The sequence below is a fragment of the Vanellus vanellus genome (genome assembly GCF_965231255.1).
Source record: "Vanellus vanellus genome assembly, chromosome: 12".
NCBI classification, from domain to species: Eukaryota; Metazoa; Chordata; class Aves; order Charadriiformes; family Charadriidae; genus Vanellus; species Vanellus vanellus.
Genome location: NC_138917.1, coordinates 14,791,239 through 14,811,919, shown reverse-complemented (window position 1 = coordinate 14,811,919; position 20,681 = coordinate 14,791,239).

Below are 20,681 nucleotides of genomic sequence, written 5' to 3'. Positions count from 1 at the left end.
CGTAATTCTTAGCAGTATTGTCTTTGGACCGTTGGCTGTAAATACCAAAGCAAAAGCCTACTTGAATCTGCAAAAATTAGCTCTTTTGGTAGAAGTAGGTTTGAGGAAAAGATTCAAGAAAGTTGTCTTTGTTAAAGTGGTATAGTGCAATTTGAGCCAAAGCTCTTTCATTAGTAAATATATGGGGTTTTTGTCTTAACCAGGGGGGAAAAAAATGCTCAAGCCCTGTAAAATCATGACAGAGGAGGTTTAGGAGGCAATTGCATTCATAAAATCTGACATACTAGCTTTTTGTTGCATTTCCTTCATTCTTTTCTAACACGGGGAATGCAATTAAATGTCTTAGTTTTTATTCAGTATTACTCATGCATTTCAGTGTCACGTTACTTTAATAGTGACAATTACCTAGTGAGGTGGAAGCAGAGATTTTTATTAATAAAGCTAGAATATCAAATACTGACTGTTTATTAGTTATTCGTTAAAGAAAGGAGCTATGATAGTTTTGAGTTAAGCCACGAGAGACTGATCAGATGCAAACTTTGTAAGCAGAAGCAGGAAACAGGGAAAGTGATTTTTAATTCTTAACTCCTAAGGAATAATTGGGGTCCTTTTTAACACTGGACGAGAGGGATGGGTGTGGAAATGCACTTAAACCGCTAATCTACATTTGTCTTTATTCCAGTAAATGAGGAATTGCAAACACAAGGCCTACTTCCCTACATCATGTAGACTTCTGCTTTCCAGAACTGTAGCCTGTCACAGATATCAGTAGTAAGGACAGATGAGTAACTCTTAAGGATAGAGTATATGTTTGCATTGTAAGTTATTACAGTCAGAAGGACAAAAGGGAAGTTCTAATTTTGAAAACTGAAGATATGATCAGGCTTGTCTTGCTTCTGTTGCTAGAATGAGATCTACTGTGTTAAGAAGGGACAAAGGGAACTACTAATGCAGTCTCTACGGTGCTGTAACCTTTGTTCCTGTAGGTATCTGTTCCTTTCTGCTCCTGTACGTGGAATTAAAGTTATCTTCAGGGAACTGAAGTTAATGTTGTTAGATGTGACAAAATTTAACTTACTATTTTTACATTTAGATTGGTGCCTTCTCTGATAAGTACTGCAAAACACGTTTGTACCTCTCAAAAGCGCAAGGCCATTTTTTCTCCTTCATTGGTGTAGGGTCTCTTGAAACAGTGGTTGAGTTCTATTTCTGTCTTCTTCCCTTTGTCTTCCCCAGGCCTCTGCTGCCGGCTCTTTCCCGCTTGTGGTCATGCTATTTTTCTTCCCCTGCTACCTTCCATTTTCTTTGAGAAAGCTGTGATGGGAGCAGGTGGCCATGAAAATATCCCAGGGAGAGAGTGCTGCTTTGCTAGCGGATCTTGCAAGGCAAGAGTCCTGACTTTCTCTCCCCACCAACCAGAAACAAACCATTCTTTCCTATATAGACAGGACGCTTCCACGTCTTCCAAAAGCCCTGGTAACTCTAGCGGTGTGCTAAGACATAGATTTTTTTTTTTTTTTTTTTTTAGAACATACTCAGTGACTGAACTGGAAAGCATCTGTATTGTATAAAATAGGCATCCACACAATGGCATCTCAAGAGCTCTCTCTTTGTGTGTTAGAGATAATCAATGGATGAAACACTGTGGCAAATCACTGTAGATTATAGTTGTAAAATGTATTGCATCATGGTCTACGAAACTAAAACAAAGCCAGTGACAGCTAAATTCTGAGAGATGATGTACTGCAGCTCCAACTTACTTGGGAACTGCAGAGTTTCCAAGAAGCAAGAATAAATATGTAACACTTCAGGAAGCTGCTTATGCATTATTTTTTTTTTTTGTGACTCTTTCCAGTATAAGATATTAGGCCCTGCCTTTGAATGTCTTCTTGTTTCAGTCTAACTTGATTTGTTTCACTGCATTTTGTAGCATGAGACCTCCCACAGAGAAATAATCTTTTTTTTAGAAAAAGAGAATTAGGCTGCAGGTTTTTTAATTAACTTGAAAGAAGACCAAGTATATTACTGCCACAAAAATACCGCTCCACCTCTGTACCACCTCTACATGTTGACTTATCTGACTAGATAAACTATTATGTTCACAAGATCAAGTTTAGGATTGTGCTGGAGAACTGCATGTTTATAAACCACAATCTAGCAAGCTCTGCTTTCTGCCATTTCTTTTGCTCTTTTTTTTCTGAAGAACTATGCTTCCAGGGTTTGTATCTCTGTCAGACCATCAAGTTCAAAATCTGGCTTGAGATTTCTCTGCATTTACTCTATTCTGCTACTAGATGGCAGCCTTATTCTAAAGACAGTTACTGTCTATGCAGGCATTCTTACTGTTGATACTAGGAAGAGCATAGTATTTTGTTTTCAGTGAAAGTATACTGAAAGATTATTTTTTCTTTAGGATGTCACTCACATCTAACTTGGGAGCTTAAAATCCTGCTAATGGGTGTAGGTGGCTTCATCAGTTGTGTGGGATGTTAGATCTTGAGCTGTGAAAATTGGTAGAGATGAATAATTTGTCAAGACCAAAGAACTCTGAACTTTCAATTGGCAATGTAATAAAAAATAAACCAGTTTAAGGATACTCTTCTTCACCTCCCCTGGAAGCCCTATGTAAGTCTATGTGTAAGTTTTCTTAGGGATTTTATAAAGACCCCTAATTTTCCTGTTATTTTCACTGTAATACTGTTATGATTGATTAAAACAAGTTGAAAATGGGGCAAGGTATTGGGCAATGCTTTGCAGATTATCATCACCCTATAGCTGGGCGGCAGGATTTACAGAGAGGGAGAGTAGAATGGAAATACTTGCTTCAAATATCACATCCTAAACAAGGCCTTTGGGTTGTTTTTACTTAGTGTTTTTAAAATTTTTTGAGGTTTTCCTAGGTTTGTTGGGGTTTTTTGTGTGTGTTTGTTTTTTTTTTTTTTGAGTGAAACAGTGATTCTTGTAGGCTGCTAGCGCGCTGTGTCTTCCTTGTATCTTGGACTGTACTATCATGAATGCTTAGTATCTTATTGCCTAACAGGACATGGTGCTTGACTTTTGTTCTTTAAGGTACTGATAACCTGTGATTACACAGTGTAACCAGAAAGCTGTCTTAAACTGCTGTTTAGTTTAAGCCTTTCTGAATTGCTGTTCTCCAGGATGATTCCTCTACATACGTGAACATGTGCAGGTATTGCTGGTGTCTTAGTTTGTATCTCTAGGTGCAACTATGCAGATGTGTGTGTTTGGATTAGGAGTGTGTGTTTGAAGCAAATCTCCTGATAGTCTCTACTTCCAGTGGTTATGTTTGCATCACGGAATGGTCTTGGGGAGCAGGAATTAATTTCTTTTACAAAAAATTGACCTTGAAGATGTCCTTCAACTATTAACGAGTGCTTAGTCTGCAGGACCAGGTCTGCTTGTAGCAGGTGGTGGGCTCTCAGTACTGACTGTTTCACTCTACAGATTTCCTGTTGTGCCTCACTTGTTTATTATGAAAATACAGCAGAGCAAATGTTAACAAGTTTAAACAACATTTTCAGGTGAGTTGTTGTCCTTCAAAGTATTAACAATGCCATCAGTGTTTTGTAATAGGCTTCCTACTTTTTTATTTCACTGTGGATTCTGATAAATATCCTCTAGCGAATTTAACTGTAGCATTTCAAGATGTTGCTTTCCCCAGTTGTTTGCCTACCATTTTTGGAGGTTGCCACTTAGGTAGCAATGACGGTAGGACAGCTCTAGTAAGTAGTAGAATTGTTTTGATTTTTTTTTTTTTTTATTCCTTTAAGCTGTCACTTTCAAAACTCCCTAGTAGTTACAGAAAGTCTGGCTGCCCCAAAGTTATATCTGATTAAGCAATTTTTCTGTTGAGATGAAGGCAATCAATTTTGCTGCCTTAATGGTTGATCAGACACTACAGAAATACAATGCATGATTTCAGTAGATATTGTGAGTTCATAATAAACTGAAAGTATCTGTAAATTAATGTACCAGAGTGCAGAAAAATCTGCACTCTGCACAGAGAGCAGATTTTTCTGCTCTTACTTTAAAAAGGGCCGCTCATAGCGGTTAGCTATTGAATAGGATGTGCAATTCAAGTAAAAAGCAAGAAATTGATTAGGCAGAAGACAGTGGAAGTGCATAAATCTGTGTATTTCTTTTTTTCTCCAGAAGAAAACCTAAACCTGCTTTCAGCGAAGTTGTTTAATTTCAAGCTCAAAACATGATTCTTGTGAATCATTTGATGTCATCATGCAGCACATTCCCCCTGGAAAAAGTCAGGTACCCCTGCCTCATCTTCCCCCTCCAAACTACTTTTCTTGGTGCTTCTTAGCTTTGTGCATAGAACCTGAACTCCGTATTATAAAAGTTAGTTTACTGCCTTTCATCTCCCACTATGCATTATTTCTCTCAGTCATAACTTAGTCTTTAATTTTGTCATAAGCGTTAAGAAATAAATGCTGCTTTGACTCCTGCATGGTGGTAAGATCTTAAAATGCTATTAAGAACAGTGAGTGTTCCAGATAACAGGAGTACAAACTTTAATGGTCTCAGTGGTTTTTGTTTTGTCTTGGAATAAACAATTTTTGAATATTTTATTGAAAATATGTTGCCAATAAAGAAAAATCTTCAGATTGGGATCCGAGTTGCTTTATTTGGAGAAGTTGTGGAGCAGAGTATGTGTGTCTGTGTGTTTGTACATGTAAATGCGAACACATGTAACAATGAGATGGGTGGTTGGAGCCTGCAATGAAGGTGGTCTGGGCCTCAGGTCCTGATCCTCAACAACAGCAAAGAACTGTTTCATCTAAGGTCACTGAACTAACTCAAGCAACAGGTGAACTGGGTGCTCAGTGAAATGAGTAAGTGATACTGAGTCCTAACACTGATTATTTTACTGGTGCTGCACAGTAGTCTGTAATGTATTTGAAAGTGATTTTTATTGATGGAGTTTACTTCTTTGGCAGATAAACTGTATTCCTTTACTTAAATAAGTGTCCTTTAATAAATCAGAATTATTTTATTAACAGCATAGTTAATGAATCTTTAGATCTAGTGTTGTCATAACATGCATAAGAGGTGCACTAGGTATTAAATCTGTCTTGTGAAACCACACAGTGTGTCCTGAAGGGGGTACAGGTTTTGTCTTGAACACGAGACAGAAATTGGAGAAAAGGCATGAGTGTAAGAAACTCCTGAAAATAGCTGTTACTTTGCATGAGACTGTCAGCTGGAGGGCTTTATTAAAACTATGAAATGTTGATGTGTAACTTCAAACGAATGAAGTTAGAAATGCAAGGCTCAATTTTTTTTTTTAATCCATTAAGGAAACTATGTTACTGTAGAATGAGAGTTAAGGCATAATTGCTTTTTACTTTAGCTTTCTGAAACAGTGAAGCATAGTGATTACTTCCTATCATCTTGAAAAAGTAATAAATCTCTCTGTTCTTTAAGACAGAGCAATTCCAAAGAATGAAAAACAATACAGTAAATTGAGATACTTAAGACATTGAGTTATATTGACTCTTGGCCAAGTAGTGATTCAGAGCCTGGTCCTCTAGTTTTAGCTCTTAATTCTGTTGAAAAAGAAGAAACTAAATAAAAAAATGTACAAAAAAAAAAAAAAGAAAAGAAAAATTGCACAAATAGAATTCCCTACCAAACTAAGCAGACAAATCCATCCTAAGATTTGCGGATGAGCATTAGAATTTACTCTTAGGATTTTTTTACAGTTACAGGTCTTGACATCCAATGAAAAGTTTTCAAGAAGGTACTTTTGAAACAAACTGTTTATTTAACTGAATGTTTAAAATGATGGAATGTCTTTCTAACACTTACATAGAACAGTGTTTTGAAAATAGTACCTCAAAGCAGTGAATAATGGGCTGAATGGAAACTGAGGAAGAAGCCTAATTTAGGTAAACACTAATAGCTGCATTCTGAAGAATAGTCTATCTGTCCTGATAGGGAAGTGTCCCACAGCATGCGGGATTACTCATGAGTCTAGTCACTCTCAATGTATTTTTCTTTCATTGTTGCTCATGCTCGTTTTAAAAAGATCCGAGAGCCTCATCCAAAATATTTAGCTTACATTTCTTGGCGCTGACCAAATTACAAACTTGGCAACTTGTATGATGTTGCTTACAACATTCACAGTGCTATCTACTGGCACACAGTTACTTAGCAACAGTGAAGCTCACGTTTATGTACAGCTCATGCGTATGCATCTAAATGTAGTTCTGGAAAAAAAAAAGGTTAAAGGAGTACAGAGTTTGGAAGAGGAAACAGATACTTTAACAATTTGTACTGTTCAGCAATTTTGATTTTTGAGACTGATGGCAACAGTTCATAAGAAAATGTAAAGTATTTTGTCTTTTAAAATCTTTATTAGATTGTTAATGTATTAAAAGAACATGAACAAAATGAACAGAACCCTACTCCTACCAACTATAGAAAGATGAAAAATAAAAATACAGCAAATGGGAAAGAGCAGGGAACACGTTCCATTTTGCATGCCTGTGTTACAAATGCATTCCTGGGAAACAGGAATATTAATTATTTGAACATGGGGAATCTGAGAAAGTCACCAAAATGAGATGTGTGTGTATATATATATTTTTGCAAGGCTGACAGATGGGTTGAAAACATAGTAGACTAATTATTTCTGAAATTGTTTGCTGCTTGTCAATTTAGTACTGCTTTGCTGATCAAGCAAAGGTGTTTTGACAGCTTGCAGTCTTTTTGACTGCAGTAATACTCAAAAGCACAATGACTTGAAAGGTCAGTGGCAGACTGCTACTCTATGATGATTACATTAATCTCAATTTCTGGGATTTTAGGCATGCAGTTCTCATTATTAGCAAGTGCTATTGTTGCAGTTGGAGTTTCCTTATATAGCAAAGGGAGGAAGGTAATTGTGGCTCACTCCAGACCTGAGAAGAGGCAGGGACCAGAATGACAAAGCTAGGAATGGTGAGGGTAGAAAAAAGAAAAGCTAGATTTAGCTAGAGAATGGAAAAGGGTGTGAGAAACGTGCTCACTGTATTGAATTTTAGTCCGGGGCAAATTCGGTGGAGCAAAGAATATTTATTACAGCGCTGGGAGTTACACAGGGGGTTTCTCCTCCTGTGCCTCATTTTTCCCTTTACAACCGCTTGTTTTTATTTTGTATTCTTTATAATTATTCATGTTTCTTCTTGGAACATAGTTTGCATAATCAATGAGTTTTTGGAACGCGACCCACCCCCAAATACATAAACAATGAGTTCTGGGAATGCAACATGCCCCCCTCCCAGGCGCTATGCTTCTTCAGGGGTCTTCCTGATAGTCCATGGAGGGAGGGCCAAAGTCTTTATCACCATGTCCTTCTTGTGGCTTCTTCATTCTTTACACTTCTGTGGTTATCTTAGCTAACTACACTACCCTTTGTTCTGCAAATTTTTGGTAGTTCTAACTGTTGCTTTCGTCTGATATCCTATTTAAAACTATCCCTTTTCCAAGGGATAGTTTAGCATAGCAAGCACACACCCATCTTAGCTGAAGCCATAGCGAGCACACATTCATTTTTAGCTGAAGCAAAATTTTTGCCAAATTACTTATTACAATGGTGTAATGATGCGAATTAAAAATGGGTGTGTTCAGGCTGTTGGGAGAGAAACATGGAGACCTTCTGTAGGATATTGTGCATGTGTTTCAGATTTCTGGAGATGCAAGGATGAGCTGGGCAATTTGGAGAACAAGAGAGAGGTGAATGGAGAGGTGCTGCATTTGTGGGAGGAGTAAGAATACTGCTGCTCAGGCTGTTCTCAGACTTGAGTGGTTCCTTTTTACTTAAAAATTATGTAGTTTGAGAAATTAATTCTCCAGAGGCTACATTCTTTTTATTTTTTATTTTTCTCTGTGTTGTTTGGGCTTCCCCATCTGTATTCTTAGTTGGTGAGTTTACTGGGCTTTTCTTGTGGGAAACTGATGTGATACGATGTGGAAGATGAGTAAGATCCCTTGCCACCACTGGGAGTGGGATTAAGAATGTCAATCCTTGTTTTTCAGAGCTGACTCAAAATGAGGAAGCATCTTGTAAAGAAGGCTTTTGAGGACTAGAATGAACCTAGTTAGTGGACACTGATTTGAAGAAAGGGAAGAAAAAAAAAAAAAAAAGTCAGCCATCCAGACTGCCAAAGTTAAAATACACCTAAAATACCTCTGAATTTCAAACTCATACGTAAAGGATTGTATAAATCTGATTTCCACACGTATGTTCATTGAACACACAATTTTGTTGCTGCATGTGTTCTTTGTGGGGCTTACTGACAGAAATTGTCTTCTCTAATTAATGGACTGTTGAAATAAGAGGTTGTAATTACCAACTATGCTTTGTGGCTGCCTCAGAGTGGGCAAGAGGGTAAGAGAGGGTTGTGTCAATTGAGTTAATTCTTTATCAAAAATACAGAATAGTGCTTGTGCAAAGTAGGAGCTTGATAAAAATCTGTTGTTCAATTCAAGTGACAGCCTACTCGTCCCATCTTCTAGGAAACATGCTTGATCTGCCCTTCTCACTGGTGTAGCATTTTTTGAAGAAAAGTGAAGGAATGATGTGAAATTCTTTTGGTTTCAGGTTTTTTACAAAAGGTTGCTTCTCCACATTAAAAAGTATTGGTCTGTAGAACAGTAAATCTATGTTACAAGAAATGTTTGGCAAAGGAGAATAAGGTAAAACTAGAACAATTCATCTTCTTTTTCCCTTTTGCTGTTCGTTCCTTCACTAGTGGAGACTAGAAGGGTGCAGGTGCTGTCTGCCTCAGCATCCCAAACATGTTTGCTGTGGGTAGGGCTGACCTGCGTAACGAGGCTCTGTGCTATACAGCAGTAGAAGACTACTACCCAAACACTGTCCCCCATCCTTACAGAGACGACTTGAATCTGTTCCCCTTTGGACCTTTTTTATGACCATCAAAGCCAGGTTTGCTGTGTAATGTGGTGTGCTTTGAATGCAAAATCATCCACCCATACTTGCCAGGAGACAAAGTAGATATCTGAGTCACTTTGTCTCTTTTAATTTGTTTTGACCACGATTGTAGCTATTTTCAAAGAGTTCACTAGGTAAGTTGCCTTTTGTGAGTTTATTCAGCTGCAGATGTTATACCCACCCACTTTGGCAGCTGGAACAAAAGCAGAATAACGAAAGAATGAAAATCTGCTGATGGTTGTACTTGTGTTTCTGCTTTGTAGGCAGGATTTGTTGTAGTGCAAATCTTTGTGGGCTAATGAAGTTAATGCGGGGCTTTAGATACTATTCTTTTAAACAAAAGCAGCCTGCCTAAAGGTGTCTCTGCTAGTGTTTTCCTTCTGAAACAATAAGAGTGAATAATGCAGGTTTAAAAATAGAATATATTTTATGAGGCTCCTAGCCTTAGGGGTGAGTCCTTGTGTAAATGGGTTTTAAAATATAAAATTAATATTAATGAGGTGGGGAGGCTTTCAGACCCGGTCTTTAATACTAATCCATTGTGAGTGGAGCAGCTCTAGAAATGTGCTGATACTGGCACAGAGACAACCAGGAATTGACTGCTCTTAGAAAATGCCTTCACAGAGTCCTGAATACTTGTCCTGATCAGGCGCAGAAGGGGACTTGAACATTTCTGGTATCAGTACTCTGCCTGCTGATTCTGCGTGTATTTCCCTGGGAGCGCTCCTGTATGCTGGCATTCAGTTCTAGCTTGTTGCATGGATGGAAGCGTAATGAAAGGGTAAGCTGTCGGTAAAGTTTGGAAATCCCTTTTGGAAGAGAACTGGGAACCTACAATTAGATGTTTGGGGAAAGTCACGAGTGAAACTGGGTGGCATTAGTGTTAGTAGCTTCTTGCCCCTGATTATTAATGACAAGGCTCTAAAATACTTAAGTAATTTAGTAACTCTTAAGCATATGTGAAAGAAATGTGCTAATGGACTAAAGCTTCTCCTTATTTATTTTCAGAGAGGAAGACACTCTGCATTAACTACCATGTTAACAGTTTTAACAGTTTCAGCTAAGGAATGTTGTTTAGCTTATAAATTCCCTGAAAATGAGATGTGTTTGTGGAGGAGTGCACCTCCTCCTAATTCATGGAGGCTGATGCTGGGATGGGAGATGGGAGAGGTCACCTCAAAAATGCTGAGCCCCTTCATTTAACTCTGTAGTTAGTGCAGGAATTGGCATATCTGTCAGTAGCTGACTGGGGAAGCTAGTAATAATTAATAGCCTCTTAACATTACCTTTCTCCTTTTCTTGGTCTTCACTCCAAATGCACTGATCTCGCTGTCAAACACTTCTCTCGGTTTGAAAGTGGAGTTTAGAGTCTAAGTATAGCAGACTCAAAGAGTTGCTCTAAAAGCTAAAGTACTAACCTTGATCTTGATTTCATTTGCTGGGTGATACTTGCATTGTTTGTGGAAAAGCTTTGCATTTGTTCTATAAGTAAATGATGTCTTGTGACATCTACAAAGCCTATACTGGCGTACCTATACTCAAAGCAAGTACTTTCCTTGTCTCTAGCTCTCAGTACTCTAGGGCAAGGCACCAAACTGTTGTTCCTTGTGTGTAAAATCCACTAGTCTTTTCCTTAGTACTAAAGGAAATATAGTCCTGTGTCCATTGCATGTTTTCTATCTATAGGATTACATTTAAATTTGTGAAAAGTGGACTACTTCCTTGTGGTGGATTGGATGTTATATAGTTGCTACTGATTTGTTGCTTTTAATACTCTTCTGAAAACAGTGTCCAGAATTGGCGTGGTAACATCTGAAATGAAAGCAGGGAAGAGAAAAGCTCCTTTTTTTTTTTTTTCTTTTCAGAAGCTAAAATGGAGAAAAAGCAAAGTCATTGAAGCTCATCATCATAATAATTATATTCTTAGTATTAATTATGAAAATACTGCAGGAAGGTGTTGTTTTACACTACAGTTCTGTATTTAGATCTGCTAATGGAAGGTCGCAGGCTGAGCATTGCTTGTTCTGGACTGCTCGCCAAATTTCCTAAAGGATTCTCTTTGTCATGCAAGCTTTCCCCCCATGGCATGGCACTTACATGCTGTACATGCCTCTGCTGCCACATTAAGTAATAGCATCTCTTTATTAAATCTGGAGTAACAACATGATTACTTGTGCTATTGGAATAAGTCACAAATGTATTAAACCCACTTTTTTTCCTCCTCTGGGTCTAGGGATCTCCTGACTCATCTATTAAGTACTACACCTTTTGGATAGCTGTAGTATTTGTTTTTTTCTTAGGATCTGGAATAAAGGTCTTTAATTCATATAGTCAGTTCCATGTTAATAAAAAACCGTGAAGCTGTGTTCAAGAGACTGTGGATAGCCTTCTCTCCCACTGAGAGTGGCTGGATAGTGTTCCTTCCACAAATGCCAGGAATACTGCTCGAGGTGCTGCCACAAAGCCTGCAGGAGTCTCGCCCTGTCCAGGCAGAAGCGCTCAGCAGCAGGCTCCCTGCTTACTGCGCAGGAGACACCGCTTCTCCTGTACCACCATATGGAGCTAGCTGATGCGTCTTAAAATTTTGGGGGCAGTTTTGACCTAGGATTTATGGGTTGGTTTTGCCTTTTAAAAGGGGTAATAGTAGTAATAGATTCTAAAGCTCTGAAAATATTCTGTGAGCTAGGAAGAGTTTAACAGGTGGAAAAGCCTAGGCACAGAGATGGAGTTAGAAATTATGCAGGAGTCTGACAGGTGAGACAGACCTCACATTTCTGGAGGACTAAGCCCAGTGTCTCAGGCAGCCTCAGGTCGCCTATGTCCCTTTACCGGGATGTTAGACAGACTACTAACGTCTTGGTAGAACTATCTCACCTCTGTGAGCCGCAGCCAAATCCTCCTGTACCCCAGGCAACCCCTGGCCTTTTCACTTGTTTGCTGAATGGCCTGAACATTCGCTGCCAGCCAGTAAAAAATACTTGCGGCACCGCAAGCATGACCATCTCCTCCCTGGCTTTCACCCTGTGAGAGTTCCTCATTCACATTAATTCACTGGTTTTGTCTGTACTCACATTGGTTTTGTTTTGTTTTGTAACAGCGTATCAGTTACCTTGCTGTACAAATCCAAGTGGAAACGAAGCAGTTGTGTTTGCTGTGAGAGGGGTAGCCAGATCTATACCCACACTTCTGGACCTGACATCTCTTAGACCGTAATGATAAAGGTAGGGTTATCTTCTCTCTGTTGCTTGCTTGATATTTTAGATGAGAGTGCATGTGCACTTATCTGGCGGTAAAACACACTTCTGTTCTAATGTAAGCAGTGAAGGCATGGCGCATGCAAAGCCCAGACACTGCTGAGATGCTTGTCCATCTGCTCAGAGGCTGCTGGTCCATAGTGAGTGGCTGTCATTTTGTGTACCCGTGCCTGAGGTGGTTCAGGTTAATACTAGATTACTTGTAGCTAGAAATCAAAACAGAGCTAATTCTACTGCAGCTTGTTGTGTTGCAGCACAAATGAAAATTGAAAGGAGATTTGCTTCTACTTCTCCCAAACTTACTTTCCTTCTTAGGTCATCCAGCATCTTGGTATCTGTTATCTTTGTATATTTGTACTCCAGTGACGCAATCTTAGAGGTAAGAACTCAATTAAAAAAAAAAAGTGTTTAACACAGGGCAAAATAAAAAGGAGTTCATTAGTTGAGGACCAAATGCATGAGGAGGAACATCATCTGGCTGCATTATGGCTGCTTATTAATCTAACTGGGTAGGTAGTAAAAAATATGTAGAAGATTCCAAATCTAGGGGTTCACAAATATGCCTACATGGACTTCATGGAAACATAGATTTTTGTGAGTACTTTTGTTTGACTGTAAGGTATTTTACAGACTGAAGTGAATGGCTTGGTGTTCATAGCATCGGACTGTAGAAACAGTGCTTGAAGAAATAATAGGTACGAAGGATGAATATTTGTCCTTTCTTGTCCATTCTTTTGTTTCCTCTGTTCCTATGTTACGGCTTAAGAAAATGGAAATAAAAGAATGGCCACATGTATAATTATCGTGTTATATTAAAGCAAATATCCTGCAGCAGTTATCAGGGTCAATGAAGAAAAGAACAGGAGTCAGATAAATGACAGTCTTGTCACTGCTTGGCTGAAGCAAACGTGCTGTCCTTAAGTTACAGCTCAAGCAAAGTTAAATTGGGAAAAAATAAGCTAAGGAACGGAGAAATGCGAAGAAGGGACTCTAGGGACTCAAGAGATTTGGCTGTCATCTTCTGTTGTTTCCGTGCCTTACAGTAGTGCCTTATCAGTGATTCAGGAAGTGAGCTGCTGGGATACGGATAGAACTTAGTACTGCTGATAAGGAAGTGAAATGATTGAAATGCCTGGTGTAGTGTTAGATAAGATGAAATGCCTAGTTTATCTCACAAGCAGAATTCGAGCAAGATCCAGGGAGGCTGTGCAGCTTTATTCAGTAAAAGGCTGCAGGCTACCTGGGTGACCAGCATACAAGCCAAACAGGATGGGAACTTTATATCAAGAATCTTCCCTGCACAGATCCCTTCGTTTGAGCATGGGAGGATTTTGTGTTTCTGATTACATAAAGAGATTTACGGTAAGGGACTCCTTAGTGTTTTATTGTGAGCCTAGTTTGAAAGTGAAGACTTTCTAGATGGCGCAGTATTGGTTGCTGTGCTTTTTGTAAATGGCTGTGTGTGTTTGACATTCTTGGCCAGGTTGGGCAGTCTGTTGGCTTGCAACACACCTGCCGACGTCAAGGAGGTGTTTCTGAAATAAGTGCAGGCTTTGCCTTTGTAAATAAATTTATTTTTCGTGAGAGCCTTGGCACATTAAAACTTTTATTCTAAGTGGTGTATTTGTAGTGTAGGATGCCAGACTGCCATGCAAATTATGTGGAAGTCAGTTGTTACAGCTTTTTGCTTTATTTGTCTTGTGTCTGAGAGTTTTAAGATAATGAATCTGTCAGCAGGCTCACACTGAGACAAGTTAATGAGGAGCCAAATTCTGCATGTACCTATGGTAAAAGCAGTGCAATGGACTTGAACGCCAGGAGCTCAATACCTCAAATGAGTGCTCTGTGGCAGGACTTAGGAGTTGTGAGATCAGAACCCCGTTGTGCCAGGGGCTGAGCAAACAAAGTGAGAGATTCTCACCATGAAAGTTTGACCACCGATCAACAGACCATGAACCCTGCAAGAGAAGAGAGATTTAGGGACATCACTGGTGGAAGAGAGAATAGGGATCTGCTTTTCTACCATTATTCATCAAACCACACTGTGTTTTAATGCTGTCTGTGGAGTTAAGGTTTGGTTGCTGCAGTGGCAGGAAGTCTAGGGAAACGCTGTTTCTGTTTTCTTCAGTTTGTTTGCATTTGCCTACTTTTTGAGTTGCTGCAAAGATCCTTACCGTCCACACAGAAGCAGAAAATGGATTTAAGCAACCTTAAAAAGAATGCCATGTACATATAATACAGTTCAAGTAATTTAAAAAAAAAAAAAGTTCTAGGACTTGCATTATAAATGAAAATGGATCAGATTCTTGTGGGTTTTTTTAGGGCTGTTTTCTTTCAAAATTTTGAAGAAAGGAATTCCTCATGCATTTTGCTCAATGCTAGCTCTAATGGGCTTGCTTAAAGAGTTTATATTTGTTATCGTTTAGGTCTTTAAAGAACCAATAAAGTAAATGAGCTAAATCAACAGCGATAAACCAAATTCTGGCCCAGTTGAAGAAAATAACAAAATTGCTGCTAATTGCAACAACTAGAATCTTGTTCTAAAGCCTCAAATTAATCTAATGTAATATTACCTGTAGTGGATTTTATATAGCCAAACAGTACAATATGATTTTCTGGATATCATTTATATGTTTATATGTTGTAAGAAACAGAATGGCTCGGAAGACTAGATAACGTCTCGTACACCTCTGGCCACGTGATTTATTGTCTATTTATGGCAACATAGCAGCAAAACCAAATTGGTCTATTAATTTAATTGAATATACTACTCAATCGTTCTTCGTGCTGAAAAGACAATGATGTGTTTAAATCGTTGATGTTCAACTTTTTGTTAAAGAAAGATATTGAACAGCCTGAAATACATGCAATTTTCTTTTGCTTGTTGCCAGAGGAATGCAAATGAAAAATACTTCAGGAAGGACCGCAGAAGGTGGCTTTACAACCATCAAAGCAAATGATCAAAGTTTTTTGGATTAGTCATGTCTTGGGGGGAAAAAAGTCAGTACTGCAGTTCTGTCTACATGGCATTCTGTGGCTTGGTTCTGTGCAGAGCAGACTTAGTATTTTGCAATAATATGATGGCTATAATGAGATTCAGAATATCTTGTTTCTCTGTAATTGATCTGTTGGGTGACTGAGTAATTCTTTCATTTTCATTGCTTCAATTTCCCTTCCTGTAAAACTAGTGATAATGATACTTCTCTTCTGAAAACACGTTAAGGTCCACAGGTAAAAGCTATCTTAGATTTAGTTTGATTTATTGGTTTCCCTAGTCCTCAGTGAGCTAAGAATAAAAAATATCTTTGTTTTGGATGTCTTGTATTGGATTACATCACTCTGGTGAGCTTACCAAACTCATTATGTTTATCACTTGGAAAATCATGCTCTGTTTTATTCACAAAGCTAGCACTCAAATTCATTTTTTGAGTATACAACCAGCAGAGAAGCATATAAGGATAATAGTGTCTTGGACCACACATACAGTTCTTATTAAAGTTGGTGAGAACTGGTCTAATCTGTAAGCTTAATATTAACCCTGGTGAGAGCTCTCTTCTCCCATGTAGAATGGCAGCCTGTAAGTTGGGTTTGAGCCTGTTCCAGCAGGAGCTGATGAGTGTACGTACGCTTCTGATTTCAGTGGTTGCAGTGTGGAACCTGTTTGTTTGCATGTTTGTTGACTGTAGTTTCTTTCTGGCATAGTACTTGGTGATCTGCCTGCTTGTACTCAAGTAAGTGGCTGGCTCAGCTGATCCGGTGTTGTGGAAGGACTCATAACACTAGGCAGCTCTGTAAACAGTGGCCGCAGCGTGTTTACAGATTACTTGGAAGTTTGTGTAGCTCAAATGCACAATGGAGGGTGTAGTTCATGCTCAACCAATAAGGTGAGGCCTTTTGTGTTTCTGAAATTAGTCAGACTCTTTGTTAGGAGAGGCAGTGATAGAAGCATCCTAACACATGCCTGAAGACCAAGTTGCCTATACTTCCTTCAAGCTTTTCTTTCCCATGAGCTGAGCAGCTTTGACGTTCAGCTGTATCAGTCCTTTTTGACCTTGGCAGTGCTGCTCTCTTTCTTCTGCTGACTTGCTGGAGCTGACACTTATTTTAGGACATGGCCACATAGTGAGATATCTGAAATCACCTAGTCCTTCGCATAAGCTAATGTTGATGCTCCTCTCCTAGTTCTTGTTTGTGGTAGGGGTGTGTGCATACCACTCGGTTTTTTGGGTAACGTCTTGCTGATTTTGCTACTCACTACTTCTGGGAGTCCTGTGTAGGGTTATTTGGAACTCCTCAGGTTCTCTTGCTTCACATCTTGACCTTTGTGTATTTGTTTTTTAATGTCTTGCACTGCACAACAATTACTTTTGTTTTAATCTCTCTTTGAACAGTTGTCTTGCATTTTCTGTGGTTATTTGATGCTTGGATTACAGAGCTTCTGGGATAGGCCTGATGGAGACCAGTCCTTGACACCTGCAGTCAGGCTTCCATTTACCCAGGGAGTCACTCCTTTACTCAGCAGACTAGATCTGGGATCCCAGGCTCTGGGGCCATCTGCGTACTGCAGAGGCCTAAGCTACCATCCTTGGGTCCAGCGTCTTGGCAGTCTATGTGCAGAAAGGCAGACAGACTGAAGAAAAAAAAAAATAATGGAAGTGGTAAGCCATTTTGAAGGATTGGAATTTTTAGAAAAATGGTTGGAAAATTCCTGAGCATCTCAGTTGTTAACACTGTCTTCCCAGGATTTGTGGGAACTCAAAAGATGTCATATGCTCCAATTTAAATTTTGCACCAGTGTATAGTGGTTTGCAGTCTAAATATATTCTATTGAGTATCCTTTCAGACAGTTCATATCCCAGAAACTAGAGTAGTAAACTATATATAGTCTCTGACATTACAAAACAGGTTTGTTTTCACCTTCTCCCATGGCTGAATTGATAGCAGAAGAGCTAGAAGGCCCTCCTGCTGTTGTCTTCTATTTTTGTGGCTCACCTTTCACTCTCTCATTTGTGTCCTCGTTTGGGTGTTCAGGCTTGAGCAGTACACGTGCTTTCTGGCTCATTCAACTTATTTACACATGCCTCTGACTTCAGGTATGTATTGTCCCGAATGCTTCTTTTCAGAGACCCGATTCCTTGCGGCACTGTCATTGCATGCTCACTGGTATTGTATGGGGCTGGGTAGAATTGAAAAGAAATGCCCTTTTTCTATAAATAGCTCTGTTCTGGGTATTTTCTTGATGGGTTCCTGTTCCTAGTTTCAGCTCAAGTCCCCCAGAAGCCCAGTGTGGGGAGCTTCAGCTTCAGGGTCCTGGTTAATTCTCAGCACCTCTTTAGGAATTGACACAGCTTGAGTTGCATCTTCCTTGACCTCTCTTGCTATAAAAAGAAAATAGTTTGCTACAAATTTGATGATTGACCTTCTTGTTTCTGGGTTTGCTTTATAGAGAATTATCAATCTTAGGGCTGGAAAACATTGGCACAAGTTATCAGACGGCTGACCGGGTCATCCTGCTCCAGGCAGCATTTCTGACCATGGCTGTCAGTGATGGTTTGTCTTGGTAAGCCAGGTAGAAGCTGCCAGTCATTGCTGTGGGGCATTGAGCTCGTTTTGCTGCACTTTCCACTGGGTTATGGTCAATGCAGAATTTCTTAAGATCCACTCGTCACTAAATTTAGTTTAGAGAAACTTTTGCAAAATTTTCCTGTCCCTCCTTTTATGGCTAAACAACAGCCAGGGAGCTCTGTATTCCACCATTTTCACGGACTACGTAGAGACTCTTGGCAGGTGTAACTTGCTCACCTCTCTGCAGAATATTACTGCAGTCTTTTCCAGCACCCAGCCCAGCATTTTAACTACTCTCCTAATTTCTCACACTAAGATCTTGATGTACTGTTACTAAATGTGTGGCTAGCACTGCTCTCCTACACTTTAGTGACAAATACTCCTGATATCAACTAATATGAAATCCAAACCGTTTATATCCTGGATCTTTTACCAACAGTGTTATTTGCTTGCTTTCCTCTGAGTGATTTTGCCTTATGGTGCCAGGACTTGGTGCTGGTTTTTTAGTCTAGCGCCGATAATCAGTGTATCTGGGTTACACTACAGCTGTCTCTGCAATGCATCTGGAGATTAATTTGTCACTGATCTAATATCAGAATTGCAAAATCGATGGTTCAGTAGTTTTAATTCAGGACAGTCTTATGAGTGCAGAGAGCCATCTATGTGGCTGCTTAAAATGAATACTCCGGAGTCTGTTGGCTGTTGATTTAAGGTAGCAAGGTCGTTCAGAAGCAAAACATCCTGAGTTCTGATGGAAGCCTTGAAGAGAAGCACTAGGGGGTACTTACTGTTCTGGGGGTGGAAGTGGCTGCACCAAATATGCTCTGGAGTTGTTTTTACCAGATATTTTGACTGTGATACAGATGGAGAAATGGATCACTGTGCTTAGTCATACCACTGGGGCCTTACCTCGAGGCTTCTAATTCACGCCCAACTGTTCTTAAACTATCTGCTTTAGAGAGATAAACTTAAATTGCTTTCTCATTTCTTGCTCTGGAAAGCTTGATGCCTGTTGTTAGCTGCTTTCTGCGATTCCACGGGCATGCAGTATAACTTTCTTTTAGACAAGCTTTTCTGTAGACGACATTCTTTTGTTTGTTTCCTGTATCTTTCTTCCAACTTGATGAAATCCGTTATATATTTAGCTGGAGATCTGTTGCACATCTGAAATGGATGCAGCATTTTTTTTGTTTTTTTTGCCAGACATTTAAACATTCACCTGAAGGAGTGCAAGCGGCTTCTCCGAGTGTTTGATTACTGAGAAGAGTTTGCAAAATCACCAGCTTTTGTGCCCAGACTTTCTTACTCTGAATCCTTTTCAAAGCAGAGTTTGTGTTGAGACTCAGCCTGAACTGATGAAGTTATTCCTGTGTTTGTGAATGACGTCGAAGCAAAATGTCAGAGATATCTAGATCAGCAGGTGAACATAGCACGTAACAGACCTCATTATAGGACAGATGACTACTTACGTGATTTAGAATTTCCTTAATATGGTGTTCTGGTTATTAGTGGGGAATAGCAATGTCAAGGAGTGTTCTTACTTAAAAATTTCCCCCACTGTTAGGTTCTTGTAAAGACCGTTATTAACAAGGAACACTGAGTACAGTACTTGGTGTTTGTTGTGCCACAATGGCAACTCTCTGATGGAAATGTGAGAGAAAAATAACAACAGGCTCCAGCTTGCACAGGGCCTGAAACGATGGCACTAACTGCTTTTGCAAGTGCTAGGGAAAAGTTTCCCAAAAGCATGTGTCAATGGCCAAGGCACTTTCAAGTCCAGCCAAATGGTTTGTGAGTGGCCGGAGGCTGCCCCTTGTGTGGCCGTCCCTGAACACTTCCTTCACTTAATTCCAGTGCAATCTGACATGATTTGAGGTGCTTGTGTGTTTTACCTTTCAAACGCTTAAACCAATCAGTGTAAAATTCTGCTGGAGGTGATCATGCTTCAGTTAGTAACAACGAAGGGCAGAAGGGTAGTTGGGGGAACACTATTACTGCCTTTTAACTTTGGAAATATGAGTGGAGGAGCCAAGGAAATAAATGGATGTATTCTTACAGCACTTGTCAGCTGTGGTGTTGAGAAAGGTGAATTTGGAAATTATGCTTACAAATTAGCAAGTTAGTACAGCTCTGTGTGTGCATTTTTGTGGTAATTTTTCAAACTTGAAGTTGAGAAGATCATCTGAAGTAGGAGGGGCACAGAAAACAAGACAAAGCGCAGCACAATTTGGCGATTTTCATCATCTCAAACAAAAGCAGTTGCTGGCAAAGCAGAGACTTTTCTCAGGGATTTGATTTGAAGCTAGGCAAATTTCAAGTCAGCAAGAATGTTTGTGCTGGTCTCTGTGTTTTGGAGCTAACTCTGGATTAGGTAAGGGTTTGTTTTGTTTTGGTTTTTTTTTTTCTGAAAAGGTGAGTGTCTAGAAATAACCCTTTCTTATGCAACAGATCTGTTCCATATATATATTTATACTGAGAGGTCTATTGCATCATTTCAGTGACAAGAATTTGCTTTTACTGGTTTTATTCCTATTGGCATTACTGCACAGCCACGGCTACTCTTCTCCATTATGGCGGATCCCCACTGACTTACAATTGCTTTTACCTGAGCAAGCTGCCGTAGACACAAGAGCTTTTGGGAGGTGTAAAAGCTGCCTTAGGGTTCTCTGCTGAGCTCCTAGTAGTGGTGAGAAAGCATCTTGCAAATGAGAGGCTTCTTGAATTCAAGGGTAACTTTTGTGGTTGACCTTTAAAATCTGCAGGCTTTACGAGGAACCGAATGAGTTAGATATAAAATCACAGAAATTCAGGGAAAGCAGAACGAGCAACTTGCCTTTTCTGTTCAGTTTCCAGAAGAGAGCGTTTTGTTGGAGGGCGTGGAGGAGTGGGAGGGT